General features: G+C 47.5%; 1 protein-coding gene across 1 annotated transcript in view; it reads left to right on the top strand.

The window, feature by feature from the left end:
* The first annotated feature begins 726 nt into the window (after positions 1–726).
* ccdc102a (coiled-coil domain containing 102A) overlaps positions 727–22,603 on the top strand; it is a 51,777-nt gene continuing 29,900 nt past the window's right edge. Inside the window, exon 1 of the mRNA XM_087848930.1 lies at positions 727–855. The gene's annotated coding sequence lies outside the window, so the exon portion shown is untranslated. The remainder of the gene's footprint in view (positions 856–22,603) is intronic.

Here is a 22,603-nt window from a genome sequence, read left to right as displayed (position 1 = left end):
CTACTCTTTGCTCTATGTCATGTCACAGAGAGATGATATCCTGATACGGTGATGTGACACACTCAGATGCTCTGCATGGAGTGGAAGCAGTAAAGGTGAATCAGCAGGTGATGACTCCTGCTGTCCAGTTAGAATGAGACCATGAGGCAGACCCGGGAAAGGCTGGAGGGAAGATGTGCTTCAGCCGGAGGCGGTGCTGTCCACATGACCGCAGTGGACTGAGTAGATGCTAGAAAATGGATGAGATTTTAAAAAAGCGAGAGTAATATTAGTATGCATTTGTATTGTTTCAGTCGTTTTAGTGCAAAGACAAATGCATTTGACTCTAAATAAAATCTACATAAAATCACACAGTTGGTCTCAGTTACATATTAACTGAGATCAACAAAAATCAGTAGCGACCCTCAGATACAGCATCCTGCTGTGTTTGTGTTCCTCCTGATTACATCTCATAATTCCACTAATTATAATCTTTTCTGTGTGTTTGCCGAGCTCTCTGATCTTCCTCTGCTTTGTTGTGCAGATCTCAGTGAACTGAGCTCCTCTGCTTTCAACCAGGGGAGCGTTCAGCTCAGACAGCCAATGAGCTAACGGCTCGAAGCTGGGCGCCTGACCCGATTGGCTCAGCGCTGTGCATTGTTGTCATCCCGACGGGCGATTGGCCGGCCGGTGAAGCCCCGCCCCTTCTCTCCCCTCGCTGCTTTCCATCCAGAGCGGAGAAGAAAAACGGGAGAAGAGACGGAAAGCTGCTCGGGGCTTCGGCTGGAGTCAAAGCGGCACCGCGGAGCTGCTTCAGCGGGATTTCGAGACTGGTTCCGCGGGAATAACGGCGACGCTCACCGGCCCACCTTCACGGTACGTCCTCCCGCTCCGCTGCTCTTCCTCGGGCTGAGTTTGAGTGCCAGCCGCTGCTGGTGTCAGATATCAGGGAAGCTGCTCCTCCCGTCTGCTTCCACCGTGGAGCCACTTTCAGGGTGTTGATGTGCAGATACGAGCGCTGTGCACACACTTTGTTCTCTGCGAGACCCTCACGTCTCCAGGCTGTCTCCTCTGGGTGTGAGTCCTGCACGGCACGGGCTGCAGGGTGGTGACCCCTGAACCCCGCAGGGCACAGCTGGGTTTTCTGGAGGTTCACTGTGACCCTGACCGAGCTCTGCAGAAATTTAAAAGGGTATCCACGAGTGAGGGCTTTACTCCGAGCTGCAGGGGTGGTCTTAGCGGAAAACCCCAGGAGCTGGGACACGAGTGTAAACCCGAGGATCAGTGCACCACCTGTGAGCTTCAATATGTTTATGAAAAGACTGTTCAGGTGTAGTTTGAATCAGCTTCAGGTCAGACACATGCCTGCACATTCATGTCACAGAGTTATTTCCGGTCATGTGTCTGCTGCTGCTTCATTTTCATGTTAAACAGTAATGTAAAAATCCCTGAGCCCAGAGCTCAGGCTGCTCCAAACACTCTGTCTGTCCCACGTTTTTCTACTCCTGGATCTGCGTGATGTCACAGAGAGTGAATAGAAGCTCCACCCACCTGCTGTTTAGTGAAGGTTGTGTTAAAGTGGGAGGAGCTAAATCATACTAGCTGTATTATTGAATCATAACACCTGAGAGCCAGAAACCTGTAAAATTATACCTGCGATTAATCAAACTTCAGTGTCTGTTAGCATAAAACCGTTACAGTTACGTTCAATGTTACTACAGTTTAATTGTGTTTTAAATGTAGCCTTTGCAGTGGTGCGTTTACAGCCCTCTGGTAAAACCCAGACTCGCTCACTGCTTAGTTCAGTTCAAGCCAAGATGGCAGAAGGATGGACTTTTGTTTACAGGGTCTATGTGAAGAATTAAAACTCAAAGTTTCAGTAGGTGTAGGTGTATCTGTGTGTCACCTGGTCCACCTGTGGCTTCAGCTCTCCATCCTCAGGATGATTGGTGGTCTCCCTTTTGAGACGAGCTGTACTGAACATTCGAGCAGCTTTTATTTATCTTTGGGTCTCTCTTTAGAAATCCTTTATTCAGACCAGCGTACTGTTGCTGTCCTCGTCTGTCTGTGACGGCGTTCAGGTATCGAGGGTTGTCATTGAGGCGGAACCTCGCCGGTGACCGATCCCTGCTCGTGCTTGTGATGTGATGACAGCTGATTGTAGCTGTTAACAGGTTCTCTGGATGTTCACAGTTCTTCTTGGAAGTAATGAGTCAGTGCAAAGCTGTAAAGCTGTGGGAGGTGTAAAAGCTGCCGTCGGCTGTGTTACTATGTGTGACCGAGTTGGACTGCTGGGGTGACTTTTTTAGAAAAAATGAGCCTCACCCAGACAGGAAGCCAACACGCTCAGATGCCTCAGGAGGGGGTTATTGTTATTAGTTTGTACTGTCTGATGACGTGTGCAGCACTTGATCTGACTGGATTCTGCTCTGAAGGAGGATCACAGATGCAGATTCAGGTTATTTGAAAGAGAATATTAGATCTGAGGGTGTGAAGCATCATGGGATGTCCCTGCCATTCTCCCCCCGAGTGTCATCAGGAGGCGTTTGGAGGTTTCACACAGCAGACGGCGCCATCTGTTCGGCTGCTTCCACCCTCTGCGTTTCTACCTCAGGTGTCGCCTCAGAAGCACTCCTGCGTCTCCGACCTTCCATCCTCCCTTTCAGGCGCTTCGGCTCGTCTCCGGCTCCGAACATGGACTCTGATCCATCCGTCTGTCTCTCCCGTAAACACCGTCTCAGAGATCAGACACAGTGTCTGAACCAGCGGCACATGGCCCTTGTTCTTCCCTTTTGCCTTTTTGTTTCCATGACAACCACACACAGAAATCACCCTCAGATTGCTCTGGCAGTGTGTGTGTGTGTGTGTGTGTGTGTGTGTGTGTGTGTGTGTGTGTGTTTTAGCTCTTGATGGCTGGCTCTCTGTCGTGCCTTACGGGGACACTTAGCTGTAATAGAGCCATGATTACAGTTGTTAGAAACATCTGCGTGTTTCCTCGGGAGAAGAAAAAGTCCGACTGACACAAAATAGTTTTTTTCAGAGATCAGATATCCCCCAAATAATATTTTTTATGCTTGATGACCAAAAGCATAAAGCATAAAACACCCTGGGCTGGAAGGCCCAGATACCTGCAGTTCCTCTGATGCCCAGCAGAGGCAGCGGTGAGTCAGTCCCCATAGACTCCCACGTTAAAACAGCAGAAGTAAACATGTTTACAGCCTGATACAGCAAATCACCTCTTTAAAGTTTGCATTATTAGGGGCGTGGCCTCTCTGACTGACAGGTGGATGGTGACACAGCTGTAGCTGCTAGCTGTCTGCTAGCTAGAGCAGGGCAATATGACCAAAAATATTTATCACAATATATATTTGAAAATTTGCGATAACGATATAACTGATGATAAAATTGACGCGAGACATAATACTTTACAACTCCACAACTTTATTAGTGCAAAAAAAAAAAATCATTGTATTTTCACTTAAACAAGCAGCTGTTTTATCTGCATTAAAGTTATATAAAAATGTAACAGTGCAAATGCAAATTCCTCGCTGACAGTTTAACCAAAAGGCATTTCCAGTGGAAACTGGCCGACATATCCTCAGCATAACCATGTATCCACAAAACTTAAAAAGAGGTTATACACACACAATACGGTAACATTATGTTGAAGCACAGTACGTATCACTCCGCGAGGCTCCGCCTACGATTGCCGTAATGCTCCGACAATCCATCAAGCGGTGCGGCTTCGTAGCTTAGCAAAGTCGTACTGAAACATTTGACAGATTTTCGAGCGCCGTGCACATAAAATCGTCTCGAGGTCAGTAAACACAACCAGAGTTCATACATAAGACACACGGAATTATAAGGGGCTCTGTCGACTTTCAGAAAATCAAAGGATTGATTTTAAGTGCGCCGTATTTTCCAAACAACACGGTAATAACGACGGCCCGCTAGCATGCTCTACCAAAAATAGTGCTTTGCTGTGTATCTGAGGGACCAAAGCTAAACCAGTTCCTCACCAGTGAAGTTGCAGCATTTTTACAAACCAGTTCTGGTTCATTGGTGTCATTCAATGATCCGCTTTCGCCCTTCTCGTTCTCCGTCGCCGCCATGTGTGTATGAAAACAAAGGCACTGCGCATGCGCGTTTTACCCATATTCTATCACCATATTTCATTTTCTTATCGTTGCCCAACTGCTAGCTTCACCTGAACTGGACCTCTGGGCTGTGTTTGTGCTGTTGGAGCCTTTTGGAGCATTTTAATGACGTCATGTGACCAGTAGTATGGCTGCTGTGAGGTCACTGTACTAACAGACCGTTAAAGAAGGTGGAGATGTGACTTAATGAAATTTGAGGATTTAGATGGATGTTACCAAGTACTGATTAGCTGCTGTCTGTGTGTGTGACTAGACCGGCTGGTTTACAGTAAATATGGTTGCTTGGCTCCTAAAAACAACATGATTGTGGCCAAAATGCTAAAGTTGAGGCATCAGAATCAGATTCTGGGTCCTTATTGATTTATCAGTTGATCAGCTGTTAATATAAAACACTGTCACGTTTAAGTGCAGATACCTAAAAACAGAATTTACAGGACTGAGTGCTGGGGAACAGTTTCACAGTTTCTGCCTTTGATGTTTTTCCAGCCTGTGTGCGTGTGTGTGTGCGTGTGTGTGTGTGTGTGTGTGTGTGTGTGTGCGTGTGTTTGGGGGGTAAACAGTGCAGAGCTTCATGTGGAATCTGGCCTGGTTGTTTCTCTCCAGTGTGGCCTCGCTCCATCCTGCAGACCTTTTGTTTGTCCGTCTTCCTGTGTGGAATGTCAACATCCTCTCATTTGTCGCTCCACCCGCCGCCCGTCAGGCCAAACCAGAGGAGCCAAGCTCCGTCTGCCCCAGCGCACCTCCGTCTGCTCGCTCGTCTTCCTCTGCGAGATAACTGCTCAGTTGGCAGCTCGGTGCTAATAACGCTGCTGTTTGCTCTCGTCGGTTTGTGTGCCGGCCGCCGGCGTGCCTTCTCCCTCTGAACGCATTCCAGCCTCACACTGTTTACTCTCGTCTCTGCCTCCTCCTGACCGCGGCCTTCTTTCTTTTTCCTTTTCTAAACTCTCTCACTTCATTCTGCCCTGTCTGTCATTATTTTATCATCAGTCTGCTCTGTTCCTTCAGATTTCCTCCCTCTTTGCGACTGTTCGTCTCCTACAACTCATTGTAGTTTCACAACAAGCCTGGTTCATTTGATTTGCACAGCGTGTCACCAGTGAAGGTTTAAAGTGAACATACAAATAATATCAAGGACAGAGAGGAGAGGAAGCACATTTGGAAACGATAGAAGCCGAAGCAGACGTGCATCAGCTCTGTGTGCTCCATTAGAGCGCGGCCTAAAGCCGGGACGTCATTTACTGATTCATTATTAAATAAGAGTTTATGGCAGATTAAAGAGCGACGTCTGTAAAGTTTGCCTGCTCCAAAGTTTTGGGGCATAAACAGCAAAAAGCTGCATCCTAACGATCTGTGAGGACGTCGGCCTGCAGTGGGGGAGGATCTGAGCGCGAGCTGGGACGAGAGCGTCGGCCTGACTGAGACTTCAAGGCTTTAAATAAAACAGAAGCTTTTCATGATTCAGCGAAGCACGCATGTGCATGTGTCACTTCCTGCTGCATGCTTGCTGACCACTCACCGATGTGTTTTTGGATATGAAGTGATTCCCAGTAAAGCTCCAGTTTCTGATTTTTAGCACCAATAGTTTCCAGGTGTGCGGCTCCAAACAGCTGCTTGTTTACGAGGCCGGGCTGTGGCACAGCTTCTTCTTCTGCAGGAGGAGTTCAATATGATTGTGTACTGCAACGACACAAGTAGCAACAAACAAAACCAGCTGTTCATGTCAGCGACAGTTTCTGCATGAAGCTTTAACTTTATCAAAGTGGCCTGTGATTGGTCTGACAGTGACGTGGCTGGTTCTGAGCCGAAGTCATGAACGAGTTTCTCAGACTCGCGGCGAGTCAGAAACTGTGAGCTGCTGGGGGGTCAGTCCCGGGACGGGTCATCACTCTGAGTGCAGATTATTACACGTGCACTGTTTTCACACGTGCACGACAGCCGTGAACATCTGTATCTGACAGAGCTGCGTGTGAGAGTCGACCTGCTGCAGGTCATTCAGTCCATTTTAAAGAAATAGCTGTATATAAAAGATGGCCGCTGTGACGCAGACGCTGCGTTTATCTCTCGTGCTCTCGAGCTGCGTGCACCGTGGTGATGTTTGAGTGCAGCAGAGACAGCGAAGAACCTTTAAATCCACACCCAGAGTTTCCTTCCTGCAGGGCGGCGGCGTCAGAACCGCCAACTCACCTCAACACGCCGTCAGCAGCGACTCATTAATCGCTGTGCACGAAGGCTTATCAGAGTCTGCACAGCAGCAGAGCAGAGCCGCGGTTGTAGCTGTGTTTTATTCTTGGAGGGAGTGTTTCCATCACTGTGTGTGTGTGTGTGTGTGTGTCTATGTTTAGCTGTGTTTGTTTAGGACTCAGTAATTATGGCTGGCAGCAGAGCTTCAGCTCCAGCGGGAGGAGGAGGAATGCCTTTGGGCTGCTTCTGTCACTGGAACTGACTCCAGACGACTCAACCTGCACTTTGTGATTTTATATCTGTGTTTGTTTTTGTTCACATCCCACGATCAGTCCACTCAGGGTGGGGCGCTCCGGGGCCTGAATGTAGGTCAGCGTAGCTTCATTTATGTGATGTTTTTGCCAAAGGAAGTTTTGACCTCTGAATTCTTCTCTTTCCTGGCTCGTTACACACACACACACACACACACACACACACACACACACACACGCCTTCCTGTCTGGGTGGAACCTCAGCATGATGTCAGTGACCGCCTCTGGTGGCCTTTAGGTGATCTGTCTTCCAGATGTGCTGAGTTGGAGGAGGAGCATGTGCAGAGGTGGGTGGAGTCTGGGGACCCCTCTGATTCCTGTCGCTGACAGTCGGGGTCACACTGATCCTGTTCATGTATATATGGTACTGTGCAAAAGTCTTGAGCCACGTCTCGTGTCTGTATATATTGCAGGACAGTGGGACCAACAGTCATGAAAACATATAAGTAGGGATGCAACGATACCAATTTTTTCAAACCGATACTTGGATCTGAGTACTTGCCGATACAGAGTACAAAAAACGATACTTCTACCACACACACACAATTAATTGGAAGACAGGTTTTATTTTATTCTCTGCCGATAAAAAATAAAATCTTAATAAAAATGACCACAAAAAAATTTCAAGTGAAAAATAAGCACTTCTGTTAAATTATTGCAGAGTCTCCACATTGTAATTTAACAAAATATCACTGAACTATTGGCACTGTCTCGAGCTTTCAGAACAATAAATAAACACTTCTGTTTGGAATCAAATAAACTTTTAAATTATTGCAGAGTGTCCATATTGTAAACAAACAAACAAAATAATTATTATTAAATAAATAATAAAATATAAAAAATTATAAAATAAATAATAAATAAAATAATAATTGGCCCCCTAGTGGCCAATCTAAAAAACTACAACAGAAATGACAAGCCACCCTCTGATTAATGAAATAAGTTGGTATCGGTTAACTTTTACGAGTATGAGTACACACACATTTTACAGTATCGGCCCCGATACTCGATACCAGTATCGGTATCGGTGCATCCCTACATATAAGACAGAAAGTCTGTTTCTGAAAGGTGAATGTTTGGTGTGAGCAGCTCTGTGAGGATCTTCAGGCTTGATGAAGGACACTTCTCTGACAAGATCTTCATCAGCACCGGCTCACATGCACAGAGTCATAGATTCAACCGATGATGTGTTAGTGTGCCAGCTGCTGGGAACAAAGAACCCAACACGAATGAGTCAAAGGTCAGAGTTCAGAGGTTAACAAACAAAACATTCCTGAGTTTGATCACGTTGTGCCTGTCGTGTCGCTCCAGCGTTCTCAGAGGTAATAAAGCGTCTCCTTAGAGATCCCGGCTCATGAGGTGCAAACACGGCGAGTTCCCCCGACGCTTCCCGGTGCTCGCTGGTGAAGGTTGGCGTGGTGGATCTGTGGCGTTAAACGCTCGAGCGGCTGCGATCGGGCAGTTTTATCGTTAGTTTCACGTCCGTCGACTCGTACAGAAACGTTCTGCAGCCTGTGCTGCGTTTATATGAATTTATTTCTGGACCATTTATTGGATCCGCTCGCCGTCAGCAGCCGGCTCTCAACCAGATCGTAATATTTGGCGCCGGCACGGCTGATCCTGATGTTAAAACCAAGCCTATAAAACCGCTGCTTCCTTTCTGCAGTATTCACGTGTTTAATGTGTGAAGAGGTTTGTTCCAGACTTTTCCCTTTAATCTTACAGTAAAGTGCAGCAGCTGATGTGTTCCTGTAGCGTCTTTGCTCTGTGGAGCTCCTGGTTTGGCGTTGTGATGATGCAGCTTCCTCTGAGCTCCATCCAGCATCCAGCTGTTTCAAACGTCTCCCCATCACAGCTTTGCCTGTTGTTGGGTTTGCAGTACAGGTGTCTGTACTCTGCATGATGTCACAGAGGCGTCGCTGCCAGGATGCTGTTGTACGATCAGTGCATCAGAGCGTGAAGGCGACGCCGCTGATTTACCTGTCGGTCTGTTCCCGCGTGTGTGTGTGTGTCTGAGATATCTGCGGTGCGTTTGCAGACAGATTTGCTCAGCTTTGCTGCTCGGCTTCCTGCTGCTGCTGCTCCAGCTCATGTTTGCAGAGTATCTGCCTCAGAAATCAAACACAGTCTTATCAGCTTCTACTTGAACATGTTTCCATGCTTATCTGAGTCTGTGTGGCTTTAATGCGCCAACAACCACACTCTTTACACCTGTCTGCCCTTTATCCACGTACCTGTCTGGATTTCAAGGACCTGCTCTGGGATCCTGGATCAACAGTGTGACTTTAGATTATCTGTGTCTGCTCAGGATTTTATTTTTCTCACCACTTTTATGACCTGCTGTTTGAGAAAATGAGCGCAGGACTAGACTGTAACGATGCGATGGCGACTGACCTGATGAATTATTAACTTTCTGCTGCAGCTTTTGAATGATAATAATCTGTGATTTATTTCACTGACTCTTGCACAAAGTGTTTCTTTGCCCGGCAGCTGAGATCTACTCAGGTTTCTCTGCGGTTGATTAAATGAATTATAAATGTTCTCAGCTGAGCATTAGTGGATCTCTTCAGGCCTCTCCTGTCACACCGAGCACATTCATTGTTTCGTCAACAGATCATCTCCAAGTCGAGGGGTTCATCTCCCAAAATGTTATTCCTTGTTTGCAGAGTGGCCTCGTTATCCTCAGACTTTAACTAACTCAGACTTGCCACCAGTGTACGGCATCTTTAGCTAATTTACCGGACAGTCCCGGTCGTTGTGTCCTTGGGCGAGACACTTCACCCGTTGCCTACTGGTGGTGGTCAGAGGGCCCGGTGGCGCCAGTGTCTGGCAGCCTCGCCTCTGTCAGAGCGCCCCAGGGTGGCTGTGGCTACAATGTAGCTGCCATCACCAGTGTGTGAATGTGTGGATGACTGAACGTGTAAAGCGCTTTACAAATACAGGCCATTCACCATTTGATTGGTTTTCACCATCCCAGAATCTGGAAGAACAGTTTGCCGCTAAACATTTTCACTGATGTCAGAGTTCGCTGTCGAGTACAACTTAGCTGCGGAGACTACAAGTCCATCCAGCCACCAACTCATCACTGCAGCGTTCCTGAACAGTCCCAGAGACCTAATCTCTGCAGGGTGTCCTGGATCTGCTCCAGTGTCCCTTCTTTGTAGGACACGTCCGAAACACCTCACCTGGGAGGTGACTAGGAGGCATCTCTATCAGATCCTGGAGCCCTTCAGCTGGCTTGTGTTGATATGGAGAAGTAGCGGCTGCACTCTGAGTCCCTCCACAGCCAGTGTGGTCACAGCTGAAGGCAGGAAACACAAGGTCTTCCTTATGAATGTTTCTGTCTCCTCGAGCTGAACATTTCAGACAAATAAAGACCTTTGAGACCTTAAAATGCTTTGATTTTTCTCAATCTGGGCTGAGATGAGTGGACGGCTGTTTATGAGGAGATGTCTCAGGCGTTCATTCCTGTTAAATGAGCTCAGGAGAAACGGGCAAAAAGGAGTTTATCTGTAGTAAAGCTCATCTCTGCACAGCGTAGCTACACTGGATAAGCAGCTGAACTCATGAGCTCCTGAAACAGACGTGCACCTGTGCTACAGAAGCCACCGCGAGCATCGCTTTGTTTCACGTTGGAGACGAACCAATCAGAGAGAAGTCAGAGCAGGAACCAGCAGAGGCTCCTGTCATGATCTCACATGTTAAAATAAAAACGTGGAGCAAACGTTAGTCGGATTTTCCTGTCAGAGTTAATATTCAGAGGACACGGCCGCGATGTTACCAGAGACGCCGTGTTTCCTGCGAGGTGCAGGTCCTGCGACCTTTCTGCCCCACCCACTCGAACGCTTAATTAACCCTGAGGCAGAGTGTAATTCATGGCTCCTCAGAGGGCCTTTACCCACTCAGCGTGACAGCAGTGTTTACAGCTCAGGCCTCTGCGCTCCTCATGGTTTTGTCTTTAGTTCCCTCCACACAGCATGAAAGTCTTCAGACTGACACCACGTCTGCTACCTTTGTATATCAACCCTCACAGCAGAACACGTGACCTTTGAACTATAAATGAATGAGCCCACGTTCATCTACAGTCACTGGACAGGTCTCTTGGATGGCTCAGGATGGACTGGTAGTCTCCACAGCTGCCCAGTAAGACTAGGGGTGGGGAAAAATGGATACTGTGTAGCATGGTGATATTTTGTTTGCTAATAATGTATCGATACAGGGACAGCAGAAATCGATATTTTGTTACAAAAAAGGTTTTTGTGGACTGGAACATGCTTTGACTCCACAGCTGCCCAGTAAGACGGGACCAGCTGCTGTGTTCAGCATGTCCACTGTTATAACTTTATAGTTTAGCTCCATCCCACAGATGCTCGTCGCTGACATCATCTCTTGATTTGTCCTCCTTTCAGTTTCAAGGTGAAGCTGACTGTGCTCCTAAAAACCTGCTCGTCTTTCTGTGGGTTTGTGTCCTTATCAAACACTTTGGGGTCATTTATGTCGCCCCAGCCGGGCCGTACAGTCGATCATTTACAAAGAAATGTCTTCAGTTCAGCATCAAATACGATTTCTCCCTCTGTAATCGGGCTGATCGTCTGATCCTGGATCAGTCTGAGGGACGCCCCCTCGTGTCCTGCAGTGACCCCCGCTTGTATCTGCAAGTTTAACACTCGCTTTACCCACGAAGCATCCTGCAGTCGGCTTTACGGCGGCGTTACGACCCCGCGTGCAGGTTTGTTACCAGACCGCGTCCCTGTTTGTGAGTTAATGCTGAGCCATTCTCTAAATGTTGGTTTAACGCTGGAGAGTTTGGAGCTCTAAACCGTCGGAGGAAGCAGGAAGTGTTACGTAGACCTGTTGATGTGTCAGATCCACACAGCGAGGGCTCTGACGCATCAACAGGCAGCTTGGATGTCGAGCATTCTTCAGATTTTTACCCTTAAACACAAACTTCACTGCGTTTCCCTGTGTCTGAGTTCCAGGTTTTTCCTGAACGTCCCTCTGAAGCCACGCCTCCACATGCTCACGTACAGCTAATAGGAAGCGTAGTAGCGAAGGACCTACCCGAGCTTTAAAGAAAGTTCTCTTCTGTGTGTGAGAGGATGGTTTCCTGTCCCCGGGTCGGTGGAGTGCAGGCGCTCGGACAGACCTGCTGATAGTGTGTTGCAGTGTAAGCTCGTTGGGCTGATTTGCTCCCATTTAAAAGAGGCTTTGATCCCCTCTAGGGCGCGTTAACCCCTTCTCGCCTGCCGAGCTTCGTGTCACACGGGCCGTGAACTCTGCCTCAGTGTGGGAAAAGATTAGAGGCAGACAAATTCCTGGTCATCTGAGGTGGTGCAGATGGTATTAGAGCGCGGCCGCAGCGCCGCGACTCCAGCCGAGCTTATCCCGCCCACCCGCCGTCGCGTTGTTCGCCTGTAAAATCAGAATTCAGGCCCAGAGGTGTTAAAAGGAGGATTTCCATTTAGGCAGATGTGGAGTGTAACCCACTCCTCCTCTTCCTTCTCCTGTCTTTTTATCTGCTTGGCCTCTGTATTGGCGATTTCATCATCTTCCTCGCAGATTAGGAAACTCAGGCTCTATTTGCATAAATATGCAAACGGCTCTCAGCTCTTTGGTGTGGAGAAGCTTTGAAGCTGCTTGGCCCTGCAGCGGTGCACCTTGTTTTGGCTCTCCGGAGCAGCGGCATGCTCAGAACGCTTCAGTAACCTTACGTAATGAGGAGGAGGAGGACGAAGATGATAGTGAGGTGAAACAGGACGATCTACGAGTGTTTGTGGTGAATTTCAGCTGTGCTCCAGTGACACAGAGACTGATCCGTGCTCAGCCTGGTCGGCTGCAGCTGCTGCCAGATCAGCACACATCATCTTCTTCCTGATTTAAGATGGTTTTATGAAGCACGCTCCCTCTGCCTCGTGCTCTCGGCGGCATTTTCAGTCATCTTTGGGTCACTGCAGTCAGACAGAGGACCTGGCAGCAGGTCAAAAAGCTGATATCAAAGCAACGCTGAAGCACCAGAAGCTGCAGTTCCTCTAATCTGCACTCGAGACCGGCTCCAAAAGTTGGACGAGGACCAACAGAGCAGCCAAAAAAAGGCTAACGTTGAAGCTAGTTCATGCATTTATTACTTGCAGGCTGGACTGTAATTCATTATTATCAGGAAGTCCTAAAAACTCCCTGAAAAGCCTTCAGCTGATCCAAAATGCTGCAGCAAGAGTCCTGACAGGGACTAGAAAGAGAGAGCAGATTTCTCCTGTTTTGGCTTCCTGTTAAATCCAGAATTCAAAATCCTGCTCCTCACATACAAGGTCTTAAATAATCAGGCCCCATCTTATCTTAACGACCTTGTAGGACCATATCACCCTACTGATGATCACCCGACTCTGAAAGGTCAGTAAAGCCTCAAAGCTTCATGTTTAGTGTTTTATAAACGATTGAATGATTAAATCTGTTAAATCTGTCTCCAGGGTAACGTCCTGGACTGTTTCCAGCCTTTTACTTTATGAACGTTATTAATTGTTCAGCTGAGCTGAAGCGTGTCGGTACGATTGTCCGCGCGAGCCTCCGATCCAGGTGAGGCTGACAGCACCGATGAATCCTGAAGCTCCTGAACTGTGAAGCGAGCAGAGTGAAAGTGTCTCCCTGTTGCTGTGCTTGCATCCATCACGCCGTCCTCCGTCGTCGGCCCGCCCCCTCCCGCTCCTCTCCGTCCTGCTGAATAAATGATGGGAATGTGATACGGCTGCAGCTCCGAGCTGGACATCGATCCCCGAGCTCAGGGACGCCGACTCTGGACTCTGTCCTTGACTTCGCTCGCTCCTGTTTGCTGATTTGAACTCTTTGTAGCGTCAGCGAGACGAGCGTGTGCGTGTTTGTGTTGGCATGCGGGGCGTGTGCTGCATGGGACCGCAGTGTGTGTGTGTGTGTGTGTGTGTCATGCTTCAGGAATGTGCTGTATAATTTACTACAGTGGAAAGCTCTCCTTGCAGTAACACCTGGGGCCCTGTGGGACATGAAGTTCTGCTGTTTGATGGTTTAGCAGAGACGAGCGGAGGCGGAGCAACGTTTTTATCCAGATCGTTTCTGTTTTTAACCCCTTCCACCCCCAAAGGTTCCTCTGGGTTTGGCCTTAAAGTTTAGCAGCTCTTACTAAAGACTTGTATTGTGTTGAGTCTTAAACACTGTTAACAACTTTTCCCAGTAAGAAATGTTTGACTGTAGTTTTGAATAAAAAGATTTAAGCTTTTCTCAGTTTGAGCTGCATCGTCATTCAGACCTCAAGTAATAGACGCAGAACAACTCTGATTTCGTGTCCTCGATTATTTCTGTTCATTAGTCTGTAAGGAACGTCTTGATGCATCTCAATCATCCAGGAAAGTAAATCTCCAAAAGTTGATTCTGTTCATCTGGACGTAGCGTTTTGTGGGGGAAACGTTTCGTCACTCATCAGGTGACGTCTTCAGTCTCAGCTGCAGGTTTCAATCTTATAAACAGGACATTTGCATAATGACTGAAACCAGCCCACTGAAGGAACAATGGGCTGTGAGGTCAGTTCCTTAATCATAATTATGCAAATTCTCATGACCATTGATCAACAACCACTGATCAATAACCATGAGTCCCATTCACAGAGAGTTGGGGAATGGCTGCAATCACAGCATGTAAGATGGCGAAAGATGTACCCTTAAGCCCCTCCTCCATTCAGAGATGGTCTTTCCCTTTTCACGTAAATGGCCTCCTTGACTCCGCCCTCAAACCAGCGTTCCTCCCTGTCCAGGATGTTACATCCTCATCCTTGAAAGAGTGTCCACTGACCAAAGGTGTAAATAGACTGCAGAGTCTATTTACACCTTTGATCAGTGGTTGTTGATCAATGGTCATGAGAATTTGCATAATTATGATTAAGGAACTGACCTCACAGCCCATTGTTCCTTCAGTGGGCTGGTTTCAGTATTTATGCAAATGTCCTGTTGATAAGATTGAAACCTGCAGTCAGCTGAGACTGAAGACGTCACCTGATGATGACGAAACGTTTCCCCCAGAAAACGCTACGTCCAGATGAACACAATCAACTTTTGGAGAGTCTGTAAGGAAGCTCAGGGGAAAAGAAAAATGTCAAGTTTTAAGTATTGTTCATTAAGATCTCGACATGAAAACATTTCTTCGACTTCCCAGATATTCAGTTAGTTTGGAAGTGTCCAGCAGGGCTGCGCTGTATCATGTCATCCATGATAACACGGGTATGAATTTTTACGAGATTAAAAACAACATCGCTGCAAGAGCAACACCACGTTTAGGTTTCCAGGACATGTCTGAGAGCGAGAGCAGGAATCTGATGACGAGTCGGCATCCTCCAGGAAACTGCAGGAAACCTCAAACCTGTTTCAGACCAGGCCAGGAGCAGCTGGTGATGTGTGAAGCAAAAGTAATCAGAGTACTCAACCAAGCCTCGCTGGATAGAATCCATGTGACAGGAAGAGGAAACGCAGGGCTTTAAGCTGCTGGTTAAAAAGCTCGAGCCAGCTTCAGCTGGAGTTACCAGCTTCTGTTAAACTGAAGCTTCTCACAAAGTTACAAACAGTTTCTTCTACACGTTAACGGCAGCGAGCCCGGTGTTTAGAGGACTCAGAGGCACTTTGGCCTCACAGCTCTTCTGTTTTGGACAAAAGGCTTTAACAGACGTTTATTGAGCCAACAGGAAAGCTGTGGTGGGTAAACAGCAGCTCGTGATTGATAGCTGTGATGTTGGCAGTGCTGACCACACCAGCTGTTGAATCCTCACGCTCACCATTGTGCTGCTGCTTCTTCAGCGCCGCTCGGCTCACTGAGTTTTCTTTAAAGCAGGTTTTTATTGGCTCCGTTCGGCTGCTCAGCTGCTCCCACAGGAGGCGGAGTCACGTCTGACATTATTGGATGATCAGTAAATACATTAAATGTGCGCGCAGTGATGCAACAAGGAAGACAACGGCCTGTTTGAGTTGTGGAAGCTCTTTGATTTAAACAAATATGCCGTTAACTACAAATGAAGACATTTTTAGCCAAATAGAAACGATCTGAGAGGATAAATGACGCCCGCGCTGGACCCAGGTATCTATCAGCGTTCCCACGCTTTAACCACAGTGACTCACGGCAAAGCCACGAGAGGCGGCGGAGGCTCGTTACTCAGGTCTCTGCGTTTACGGTAAAATGTTGAATCAGATCAGGCCTGACGTGACTGTAACGAGATCCTCGCTGTTACAAACTTTATGACTTTCAGACAAAAGGAGACGCGTTTGGCTGATGTGCGTGGAGCCGTGCAGTTTCACAGCTGCCGTGTGCATCCACAGAGCTGCGGCTTCAACAAAGCAGCGGCTTCAACAAGCGTGGTCGCAGAGGAAACGGCCACATCAGCGCCGGCCTGTAAAAAATGATGTTTTACCGCCGAACCATTACCTCATCTGTTAAAGAGACGAAAGCTCGTGAGTGAGCAGAAGAACAAAGCAGCTAAATATCTGACACACACACACACACACACACACACACACACACACACACACACACACACACACACACACACACACACACACACACACACACACACACACACACACACACACACACCGGCTTCATCAGCCATCGTTACACTGCAGCTGCACTGATTCATCAGTAACCTGAGCAGGTCAGAAACCTTCAGTTTGCATGAATTTTGTTTCGTAGAACAGGTGAACTGCTCACCTGATGATCCATTACAATAAAACTTAGACTGGCATCTCTCGTGTGCCCACCACAAAAGAACAGATAATAAAACATTCATAAATAGACGATAATAAATCAGGAGATAATAGATTTTTATGATAGTCCTGATGGGGTCTTTGTGCAGGGTGAAAGCTGTCCCTCTGTCTGCATCGTTTGCTCGATGGGGGAAGTTTGAGTAGAGGGTGGCGGGGTGCAGTTCTGCAGCTTCTGACCCACCCGTGATGGCGTTCGTGACGAAGTGGTGATCCTGTAGAAGTTCACGGGGAGCCAGCGTGCTTCAGCCTTTGTTTTTTTGACCAGGCTGGAGGTGTTGGAGGTTCAGCCCCAACAGACGGACGGCGTTCCTCCACACAGCTGCTGGGTTGTACTTCCTGTTCTGCTCGAGTCTGTGACTAACTCTTTGCCACCTTAAGCTTGTAAGTTTGACGACCGATCTGCAGATTTTATTATAGTGGTGGATGGGGGTGTGTCTGTGGGCGGAGACTCGGACACAGCCGTGTGGGGTTGGATGATGGTTTAAGAGGGGCATCTCCGCTCTCTGTGTGAAGGTCCAGTACGCATGAACGCAGCGAGGAACCTCGGCCATGTTTGTAGTTCGTTGTAGTTTTATGGTGTTGAATGCGTTTCACAGAAAGCACGACTGTGGTTTCTTCTCCGTGTCGCGCTGTGGTGGACGAGGCGGCAAACGTGGTAATAAAATGAGAATAAATTCAGCACTTTGGGGATTTTCATCTTTGGACAAAGCCACAAACTTCCAGATGTTTCTTTGGGCTCTGACTGGTTCTTTTTTTAAAACCCAGCGTTTGTCAGACTGTGGCAGCCCTTTGGGTGGAGCGTGGCCCCCGGCCTCCAGTCAGACTTGAATATTAAAGGTTTATCAGCGTTAAAGCTCAGATTTATCGTCTCTTTTGCTTTGATGGCGTATGTTAGCTGATGAGTGAAGACTGTGAAGTGATCTGTTATTTCAGTTGGAGAGAAAAATCTGAATCTCTGCTTTGAAGTTTGGAAATCTCCCTCTGGCTCCGTTTCAGGAAACTTGCGACTCGGAGCGGGAAGAGGTTTGATGCAGGAGTCCGGAGCCAAAGCTGCAGCAGCGTTGCGTTAGAGCCAGAGAATCACGCCGTCAGCCATTTGAAATACGATGGGAAAGCTTCGAGGCTTCGTTCTGTTTATCCGCAGGAACGTCAGGACGGCGTCGCTCTCTGCGACGCTTTGTGACGAGACAGGAAACAGTGGGCTCATCTCTGTGCTCCGTTCAAACGCACAGATGTTTCTGTGATTCAACACCGAGAAATGTTTCCTCAGGCTGATTCAGGACTTTTACCCAGAATGCACTTTGTTTTCTCCAGTGAATGACCAGAAAACCAATCAAACATCCCGGGGTACGGAGGACCAGGAGGACCAAATGAAGTAACTAAGTGTTGCTAAATGATTCATTAAATGTGTCATTAAACCCTTTAAAACCAGTCAGAGCAGCACGCTCTGTTTTGCATAACTATTTTTAAATCCCGGTAGCTCTGCAACCACGTGAGCTAGCACAATAATTTTTTTGCATATGAAACCGGAGGAGTTGTACTTACATCTTATGCCATCAGCTTGTCCTCGGTCACAGTTTCCTTCCACATATAGCTTTGCAAAAACTGCATAAAAAGCACTTGCAGCAACAAAAACATAATATTCCAGAAACACGCTTTGCTGATCCGATCAGCTGTTTGTAACACTTCCTACGTCCATCAGCGCGAACTATCGCATGTCCGCCATGACCTGCCCGAAACCGGAAGTGACATCATTTTGCGGAAATGTAGTTTTTTACCATCAGGGCCTCATGAGCCTATACTGGTGTTTTTAAAAGTTATCTTTGACTTTATGACTTTCTGTGTGGTTTCTGGGATGCTTAGGACTCATATTGCACTGCTGGAAATAGTTTATTTTGATGCATATGCTGCTTTTTTGCAAATTTGCATTATAATATTTATTTTTGTTTTTCCTGCAGTGTATAAAAATTGGTGTATTTCAAAAATAAAACTATGAAGACACTCAAAATAAATTTCCTGTGGTGGGAAACTATTTTGTGCAACTTTTTTGTATTTACAGTTTTGAGGGATAAGCCTCTTAAATTTCTCTAACTAGAAATATATGTTAAAAAACAAAAACGATTTTCAATTTTTTTGTAGTTTATTGCACTTTTTTGCAATTTATGTAATTACTATGCACTTAATGCAGACATATTATTAAAATTTAGGCTGTAATGGTTGTATTGATGTATAGCAACTTGAAATGCTCCCAAAAATGGCTCCACAGCATGTAAACATATAATATAAGCTCTGGCGGACTTGGTTCTATGGTAGGTCTTAAAGGGTTAATTAATTACAGTTTGAAAAAATAAATTTTAAATCAATGAATCACCAACTCATAATACGAGAACGTGGTTCTCAGCCGGAAACGGTGCGGGGCCTCCTTCAGGTCGAGTGACCACCCCAGGTCACGTCAGCTGTATCTAACACAAACAGGCGAAGGTTTACCTGCTGCTTGGCGTATGGCGTTTTGTCAGACTCGTAGGTAAAAGTAGCTGGTACCAGGTGCTACCACCGAATGGTTGAGTCCAGCTGAGGAGTGGAAAGAGGCTACAAGTGTCTCTGGGTTGTGTTCATGATGGAGGGGAGAGTGGAGCGTGAGAGTGGGCATAAAAGTGAAGCTGTGGATTTACTGGCCCATCTGTGTTCCCGCCCTCGCCCACGGTCGCGGATAAAACGTGTTTCTTTTGAGAGGGGGCGGGGCTCTTCCTTAGAGATGGGGTGGAGCAGTCCCGTCATTCGAGAGGGACTCGGAGTAGAGCTGCTGCTCCTCCACGTCCACGTGTCCTACTGGGAGGAGGCCCTGTGGCAGACCCAGGACTCACTGGAGAGATGGCATCTGTCATCTGACTGGATAAACTGGGAGAGGTGGGCGGGGTGAGGGAAGTGTGGGCTTCTGTGCTCAGACCCAAACTGGGAGAAGTGGTAGGAAATAGATCTGTGAATAATTAAGTGTGACATGAATTTATTGAAACTTGGAAGTTAATAAAAAAACATTGAATTGATTATTTAATGATTTAGTTGTTTGTTTATTTTGGCACTCCTGGTCCTCCATACTGGGACCAGTACTGGATCTGCTCCTGTCACAGATACTAAACTGGTGCAGGGTTTATTCAAACTGTGACTCTGAGGACTAAACCTGGTTTTGCAGCAGCATCAGACTGTGGGTCCGGCTCAGTTTGAAGCTCAAACATAAGAAGAGTCAAATCTGGAGCCACGTCGGAGACTCGTGGCTCTATACATGAAGAACAGCTGACTGTGGGTCAGGTGGGAGGCGCTGATTGGCTGTTCTTACGTGGATTTCCTTGTCTCATCCACACTGATGCAGCTCAGCAGCTTTCAGAAACACGAGGGAGGAGCAGGAGGAGGAAGAGGGCATCCTCACTCTACATGTGCAGCGCGGCGCCACGCTCGATGTGGAGCTCGTATTTCAGAGTCACAGCTGAGATTTCAGCCATTGTAGAGAAATTGTGATGGGAGAGGACCAGTGTGAGTACGATCCCAGCGTGCTGCTGCTGCTCCTCCAGTTTCAGGTTTCAGGCCCACAGGGCTGGTTCTCATTAGAGGAGAGAGCACGCGCTGACTCACTGCAGAAAGTTTGGCGAGCGCGGGGGGAAATCCTTTGTAGCGGCGTGCTGTATCTTTCTTACGTCCACATTCACATAAATCAGCTCGGCGACGCCTCCCTCCGTTCCTCTGTCGTCTCGGGCTCGTTCGAGCTCCTCAGCTCGCTTCACGGAGATGAGCAGACGTCAGTGCCGACGCAAACTGAAGAAGATCGGCCCGATCGTTTCGTTTGCAGCCTTGAGGTTTACATCAGTCAAAGCTGGAGCTGTGCAGCCAGCGAGGACAGATGCTCTGTCAAAGGCTTTATTACCCCGCGGTCTCGCCCTCTGGCCGGCTGCGTGTTTTATGGGCCCTGTGATGACAGAGGGCGAGGTTCACGTGGAGGTTGGGCAAAGAAAGGAGGCAAATACAGCCGACGGTCAGGACGGTGGAGGAAGACAGGAAGTAAAGCGAGGATGGTTTGGAGTGCTGGTAGTGAGAGTGTTTGCATGTTCTCATGTGCAAACTGTAGCCTCCACTCTTGTGGGTAAAGTCATTTAAAGTGCACAAGTGACGCTTTTCTGATCCTCTGACTGCACCTTCTCACCTGCAGCCTGCAGCTCACCTGTGCTGGCTGAGACCAGCTTAAGCTCATCGTTTTTTCAGCGGTCACGCTTGCCCAGGTACAGGTGTAGCCTAAAATCGAATAAATCTAAAAACAAACGCGCTGAGGCGTTCCCAAACCGCTCGAGAGACGTAATCTCTCCTCCCAGTAGAGCGTACCCAAAACACGCCATCCAGGAGGCATGCTGGGTGACACTGGACCACTTCCTCTGCTTCCTGTTGATGTGGATCAGTTAGATATGTAACAGACGGCGTGTCGGTGACTTAACAGGTTTGATTCTTATCCATCCAGGAGAATGGATCCCATCTTAGTCTTATTTTGAAAGTTCATTTGCCGCCACGCTTTCCTGACCGAGTTGCCATCATTTGGTAAACTGAGAAGTTTAACCCGCCCAGTTTGCACTTCTACACTTTCCCAGGATTCACACTGATTAATTAACTCCACCCTCAGATGATCCCAGAGAGCTGCAGCAGGTGGAGAAACTGGTTCATCTGCTGGTGTTGTCCGAAGTGTTGGTGGAGCTTCAGCGTCTTCAGTTTAGAGATTAACGTCAGGCTGCAACACACAAGGGTTAGTTGGGCGTGTTGAGGCCTCAGCTTTAGAGTTTGGGATCCAGACGTGCTTCTACAGGCTCCTGGAGGTTGGGATGGATTTTGGGATCTCGCCTGGCTTTAGGAAGGATCTCAGCAGAGCTCAGGAACTCCTCACACACCGACTCTGGTGTTAAACAGGCGTGGGAACGTGTGGTCTCATTTACCGCTGTAATCTTTGGGGACTCGTGAGAGACGCTCTGGCTCTGGCTGTACTCGTGCAGCGTCGTCGCTGAGCGTCGTCGCTGAGCTTCGTGCACCGCGGCCTCATCCATCAGTTTAACGATCAGCTGATCCAAAATAAATGAAGGCTTGATTACTCGCTCAGAGACATCCGTCACCGTGCTGGCTGGAGAAGCTGACGGTGACACAGGAAGCGCTTTATTTACAGCGTTGATGCTGCTAAACAGCGCTCCTGAAAGACGTCTTTCCTCACTGAACGTGGTGTAATCTGATAGGTTAGTGTGGATTTGCAGCTCAGGAGCCACAACACTTGAGCCCGCCAACGAATTAGATGGGAATGCATGTGCGCTAATAAGCAATGTCAGCTGTTTGCAGTATCGTAAGTAATAATTACTGCTGGGAGTATTTGTTGTATGTAAATCTACAGCCTGACTGTCCACAGTTTACTCTCTGTATCGCCGTTCATTGTGTCTCTATTGACAGAACAGAAATAAGAGTTTGTTTTTCTAACCCTAAACAAGGAGGATTTACTGTTCGCTGTATTTGTGGAGTAAACATATTAAACAGGTTTATTAAAAAACACGAGAGAATTGATGGATGAATAGGCCTCGGCCTCAGCTGTTTTTATTTTCCATCCACAGACAATATGGCAGTATCCAATTAAATCCTCAAATTTCACAAACTAAATTAGATCTCAGGCTTCGTGGTCGGTCTGTTAGTGCAGTGACCTCACAGCAGCCATGTTATTGGTCACATGATGTCATTAAAAGGCTCCAACAGCACAAACACAGCTCAGAGGTCCAGTTCAGGTGAAGCTAGTAGACAGCTAGAAGCTACAGCCGCCTGTGTCACCGTCCACCTGTCAGTCAGAGAGGCCACGCCCCTAATGCATGTTATTATGAAGGAGGGATCCACAGAGACCAATTTCTGCTGTAAAGTTTGGACATGGGGACGGGGACTGACTCACTGCTGCCTCTGCTGGACGTTGGAGGAACTGCAGCTTTTAGAGCTTCATGTTTCTGAGCTGCTTTTCTCTGCTTCTAACACAGAGATTACATCTTCTGTGATGTCACTGTGGGGAGTTATTATTCAGTCTTTATTCACGTTTTAATATTTAATGAGGAGCTCTGAACCCGGAGGGCTGAAATCATGTTTTCAACGCTGGGGCTGAAATATGGCGGACAGAAGGGCTACGTTCACTCTGCAGGTCGGATTTTTTTGATCA

This window comes from Neolamprologus brichardi, chromosome 1 (genome assembly GCF_056152115.1).
Source record: "Neolamprologus brichardi isolate AB-2024 chromosome 1, ASM5615211v1, whole genome shotgun sequence".
Lineage (NCBI taxonomy): Eukaryota > Metazoa > Chordata > Actinopteri > Cichliformes > Cichlidae > Neolamprologus > Neolamprologus brichardi.
The sequence above is the reverse complement of the archived record's forward strand: the minus strand, read 5'-3'. Positions and strand labels throughout refer to the sequence as shown.